At 39.7% G+C, this 6,379-nt stretch overlaps 1 pseudogene; it reads left to right on the forward strand.

The window, feature by feature from the left end:
* The first annotated feature begins 609 nt into the window (after window positions 1-609).
* LOC136554264 (centromere protein J-like) lies at window positions 610-6,379 on the forward strand (annotated as a pseudogene).

Consider the following 6,379-nt stretch of genomic DNA (forward strand, 5'->3'; position numbering starts at 1 on the left):
TATTTAGACACCTGCAGGAGGAGTGTGAATGTATGCTTTGAAACCTGTCCCCCTTGCCCCAGAAGTAGTTCAGGGGTGATCACATGCACCAAGAATTGGGGCACTGCATGGGCCAGTGGTTCCCAGCGAGGCCAGGGGCTTGGAGAACCAGGGCAGCTCATGGAGTCCAGCAGGACTCTGCCTATCCCACAGCCCAGCCAGGGAGGAGGGCAGGCTCTGTGTGGAAGGAAGGGCCAGACCAAAATCCCAATTGTCAAAGGCCATAGTGATGAGACAGACGTGGAGTCATGACAGGAAATTATCCCATGGGTCAGGGTTGGGATTTGGATAAACCAGGTGTGTAGCCAGGCACAGACATTAGCACAATGCAATCCACCATGGAGCAAATGAAGTGCAGTTCCCAAGAGAAGGGATGGGGGAACTGGGGGGGACTTGGCCCTGTCTGAGGCTTCTTCCAGCTCTTCCATCCTCCCTTCTTTCTCTGCAACAGTCTGAACCAAGCTTATACTCCTGTACAATTTCCACACACAGACAGCTAAGCTCCTAGGAAGGAAAAGTGTATGGCACACTCTTGCCATATCACTGATAGATCCCATACTGAAGTGAAGCATGACTCTAAGCCAAGGCCTCTCCATTTTTCTTCTGGTTGTACACCAGCCCTCTCCTACTGGAAGAAGAACTAATGGTAGGAAGTCACCTGGAGCTGCCTCACATCTGAGTGGTTGTTTTAAGGAGCCCAGCTCACCTTCCGCGTAAAAGGTAAGTGTGACAGTGTTTGCAGGGGTCTTAGGCTAAGGGAAGAGATGAGGATCTGACTCCATATTTCAGAAGGCTTGATTTATTATTTTATGATATATATTATATTAAAACTATACTAAAAGAATAGAAAAAAGGATTTTATAAGAAGGCTAGCTAAGAATAGAAAAGGAATGATAACAAAAGCTTGTGTCTCAGACAGACAGTCAGAGACAGCTGACTGAGACTGGCCATTAATGAGAAACAACCACATGAGCCAAATCACAGATGCACCTGTTGCATTCCATAGCAGCAGGTAATTATTGTTTACATTTTGTTCCTGAGGCATCTCAGCTTCTCAGGAGAAAAAATCCTAAGGAAAGGATTTTTCATAAAATAACATGGTTACAGGTAAGATCTGTGGAAACCTCTTGCCTGCTTGAAGTGGTCTGCAAATGACTTGGAGAAACTGATCCCCAGCTCTTGACTCATAGAGAATGTGAGTCACTAAAACACATCTATGATTCTTAGAAGTATTGTCAAATTCATATTTTACAAGAGAGGGAAAGCAGATTGTGCTGCCACCTACTTATTCACTGAGTTTGTTCTCCCAAAGGTTCAGGAGGTGGGAGAGTGGATGTGGACTGCATTTCATTTTGGTCCAGGACAAAGCACCTTTGGGAGGATGAACAAGCTGTTAGCAAACATTATCAGTGTAAGTAGCAAGACTCTGAAAGCTAGCATCTTTAAAAAGCCTGAGATGGGTGTGGAAATGTTATTCAGCAATTTTCACGTGCTTTCAATGACCCCTTTTTATTTGATTTTTTCTTACAGGGACACTTTTGCCCATTTCATATAGCTCAGAAGACACCTTCCTGTCACACAACTACAGGAAAGACACTTGCAGCTTTGCACCCTGCAAGAACAATGAAGAAACACAGGTATTTTACCATGTAACTCTATAAAATAGAGTCACAGTGAGTCTGTGGTATTAGTTTTCATAAGCAGCATGCTAATTCCCATTCATTTGGCAACAATACTCTCCTGGCTTTATTTTTTTGCCTTTACTCCTTATATAAGTGCAGTCTTAAAAACAATATTGCAATGGCTTCAAATAATAGGCTGGATTCCTTTGTCAATATATTTCTGCACAGCTGTTGAACATTAATAGATTTATGGTGTTAGTTAACATTTTAATTTTGTCTCAGAAAGGAGAAGAAGCTCTTAAAAAGACAGGAAAATTGTTAAGAGCTCGGAATAAAGTGGCTTTTGTGACCCCACACAAGAGAAATGGCATAACTGCTTATGACAACAAGGTATCTACAGACAGTCCTCCTGCTTTTCTGGACGATGAAATAAAGGTTTGAGCTATTTAAAATTCCAGTTCTTACATGAGCTGCAACTGTGTTCTTTCCATCTCTGAGGAGAAATAAAACACAGTAAGAAAAAGAAAGTATTCTGTTCTCACTTCCTATGCTATGCAGTAGACACAGCTTTAGAGATGGATCTGGCAACTTTAAGCATGGTGTTTATAGTTATTTAGTGAAGCATATCATTGCCCTGTGGGGAGCAGTTCTCCCTATTCCTTCAGATCCCATAATTCAAAATTCATGACATCTTTAAACTGTAATTAACATCAGCTTGTAACTGCCCTGGACACTGTGTGCCAGATGTCACTTGACTTTAAGCTCCTTTCTGCCAGACTGCAAAGAGCATTTATGGTAATGGTAAACTGGAATTGTAGCATCCAGAATAGCCCTTAGTTACACAGATAGCACCACCTAACAGCTAAGAGCCGTGTAATTTGTTTTGGAAGAGCAACTCTAGCTAATACAAATACCTTTCTTTGTAAATCAGTAACCCAACACTCAGAGATAGTTCCTCTCTCTGTTCCTGTGTTTATTCTCTCCATTTTGTACAGCATAATTTTGCCAGAATGCACTTTTATCACCTCATTTTTTGACTTCTGCTTTGCTATCTTTTGCTTTGCAAATGGAAGAAAACTGGAATTAATGTGCAACATTTCTAGTTACAAATAAAATATAAAAATACATTGCAAATACAAGGCAATATCAGAAAGAAGAGAATCTTTGTGTGTGAAAGTAAATAAATTTTTGCACCATTGTTTTAAGTTAGTGAACCTATTTTTAAACATTTTTGTTTATATAACACTGACCTTGAGGTTTTCATAATACAACCTTCAAAATCAATATTATCTAGAAGGTCAAAGTTACATCAATAAAGGAGAAAGCATGGGGAAGAGGTGCAGGAAAAAACGGAGTATCATGATGGAAAGGCAAGAGAAAATAGCTTTTTTTTTTGGTTGGGAGATATTCCCTTTTTTGTGAAAATTCTGATTAGATTAGAACAGTATGACAAAGCTGTAGTGCATCTTCTGGTTGCCTTCTTCTTTGAATGTTACCAAAAGAGTTATATCATGGTATTTGATATATCCTGAACAGAAACAACTGCTACAGTATCATCAGGAAAAATGATTAACCGGAGGCTATGCTGGGTATGAAGTCTTCTCTGACTAGTGCCCTTTTTGTAGAAGAACATATTAATGACATTATTGCCTGCTGTCGATAAGAAGTGTCAAGCAAATATTAGGTCTGTGCATGCAGCCAAAATTAATTCTGTAGTACTGAAGGTCCATACAGGACTACTTGGAATGAAATGGTTCTTAACCTACCACATCAGCAATCTGCGTTAATTCATCAAGTTCAGTCATTTTGATTCACACAGTCCAGAACCAGGCATCTCTCAAGTGATCTGTGCACCTGAGTGGAAGATGTACAAGCATATACAAAATGAGTCTGGTCAATAATTCACTAATGTTGGTCAAGAAGAAACCTGTTTTCCCTATTGCCACAGGGCTGTGCACCTTATTGTGCTTAACATTAAAACAAAGTGGTGGGGTGAGAACTTGCAACATGTGCTACAAGTAAGTTCATCTTGTGAAAAGAAAATTTCTTCTGTCCTCTTTTACACGCAAATGAAAATAATGCCTGTTCTGAAGAGATAACCTTTGAAATACAAAGATGTAGCATGACTTCCTTCAAGATCCAATTTAATTGGAAGGCAGTGCAGCGCTGCTCATTTCCTTTGACTTCATCTGCATTGGATAATCTGTGTGTTTGAAGGCAGAAGAGGAGTTTTCTGATGGATGCTGAATCCTCACTTTCCACGACAGTACTAAAAAGGATATTAGTGCTGATGAAAGGATGACAATGATCAGCTTTTCCAGTGGAGATGTAAAGAAGATCATGCCAGATCAGAGGGTGCTAGGTAACTTTTAATTTTCTTTAAGGAAAATAAAATTATTAACTGATTTTCCAGCAAAGTTCTATAATTTATCTATATCTATCAATTCTGAGAGTAACTGATGAGGAAGGGAGTTGGTTTAACAACCCTGAGCAGTGAAACTGCTTCATCTACAAAGACAGAAGTGGAAAGGCATGAAGGTAACAGTCAAATAAGGAACAAATGTGTAGCTGGCCGAGCAGGAGACTGAATGAAGGCAAGGGGCATGGGCAGCCATCTGAAGCAAGGATTGGTTTTTATAGATTTTCATACATCATTTGTAGAGTAGGTAGCATGGAGGTTTCTTCCATGACGGCATTATGTAAATAAAAGTAGCTAATAACAATGTGGGCTAAAGTGGAAATTAGTGAAGCCTTTGCAGTACTGGGATTTTTTTAAATTAATAGTTCATGGATGAGAGCACAGAGGTAGGAAGATTACTTTCATGTGCACACTGTTCTCCTGCACACTACAGAGGTGAAAGTAGCATCATCTGGACACAACCATGAGAGTGAATGACAGGAAGGAACAGCAATGTGAACATAGCTACTTTTATGGATGACAGATGCAGAATATGACCTTGAAATGACTTTTTAAAGATGGCTTACTTTTGAGCACATTGTTATAGTTGAATCTGCTTATGCAAATATTGCGAATATGCTGCTATCATCTCACTCTCCTTCCAGATTTATTATTATGCAGATGCACAGACAACTCATACTGCTTCTCCAGATGGCCTGGAGGTGCTGCAGTTTCCTAATAATCAGATAGGTATGCAAGACCTCATAATGTGAACTGTATGTGCAGATTTATTTCTATTATGAAAGTGTAGTTTGAATTCTGACTCCAGCAGATTGGGTGTTTTCTTGCCATTTCACATTGTCTTTTGCATTACAATTTCAGTATATTCCATCACTTCACTTTTCAGTTTCCTCCTACAAAGCAAATATAATAATGGAATGTAAATGTAGTTCTTCCAATTCTGATTATCTGATTATGCGATTCTTTAATTTCTTTTACCAGTATTGTAAATATAATTTACATCTTCACTACAATGTCAAAAAAAAATCCTGACCTAGCTTTGTGTAAGGCAACCTGAAAGAACAGTAGAACGACTTTTTACATCTTCTTTTCTACAGAAAAACAACATCCCGATGGCACACAAGAAATTGCGTTCCCAGATCAAACAGTGAAATGCCTCTACAGTGATGGACTGAAGGAAACTTTTTCCCAGGTGGCACAATAGTAAAAGTAGAAAAGTAAGTCCTGTGTAACTAATAGGGACCACACTTTGGACACAGGTACAGCAACACTGACATTTAGAACTGTGGTTGGATTTTGCGTAGCTGGGAAATTTCCAGATCAAGGGGGAAAGGATTTGTAAGATAACCCTTGTTATCTAACAAGGATTTTGCAAGAAAGTAGCACTGAAAATTCACTTCCACCTTGAATGATAGGTGATGATTCACCACTGGCAAAATGACTGTGAAATATTCTTCATTTAGTTCCATGTAACTTTACGCTGGCCAGAGTAGCTGGGAGATCAGCAGCTGTCAGTGTTAGCAATGTAGGTACTAAGGAACACAGGATGAGGGCTCCTGAGCTCTATTCCCAGGTGTTTGGCTTCCCCTCTAATATTGGACAAGGACTGAGATTATCTCAGTTGGTTACAGCATGGTGCTATTAAAACAAAGGCTGTGGGTTTAATCCCTGAAAGGGATCACTTAAGGGATTCTCTTAAGAATTGGACTTGAGGGTCCTTGTGGGTCTCTTCCTAGTCACATTCTGTGAATCTGTATTGTCTCTCTATTCCTCCATGCAAAATGAGAAAAACAGCTTTGGGACTCTTACACATATCTCTTCTGAGGAAGAGGAAGGATCCTGCTGTAAAATGGATTTTCTGCCTGCAAAATGCCTTGAGATCCCTGCATGAAGTCATGTAAAATTTGGATCTCACCATTCATTAGCTATTATATTACGTATTGAAGTCTTTTAGTGAGACCAGATTTCTAATGCCTTTCCATGTAAATCCTGAGGTTTTCCACTTGACATTATTTTCCTATTTCATTGAGTTATGTTAGACAGCTCTGTGAGACAGGTTAATAAAACACAGTGTTTTCTCATCACTTCATTCATTGCTACTTCTTTCAGGAACAGAGATAAACTAGTGGTATTCAGTGATGGCCAAAGGGAGAGTCACACTGCACTGTTCAGGAGGAGGGAGTGCCTGGATGGCACCATGAAAACTCTGCTCTGCAATGGCAGACAGGAAACCAAGTACTCCAGCGGACGACTCCAAATCAAAGATGAGGAGGACAATCTCATCCAAGATAAGAGGTGA

The sequence above is a fragment of the Molothrus aeneus genome, chromosome 3, assembly GCF_037042795.1.
Source record: "Molothrus aeneus isolate 106 chromosome 3, BPBGC_Maene_1.0, whole genome shotgun sequence".
Classification (NCBI taxonomy): Eukaryota; Metazoa; Chordata; class Aves; order Passeriformes; family Icteridae; genus Molothrus; species Molothrus aeneus.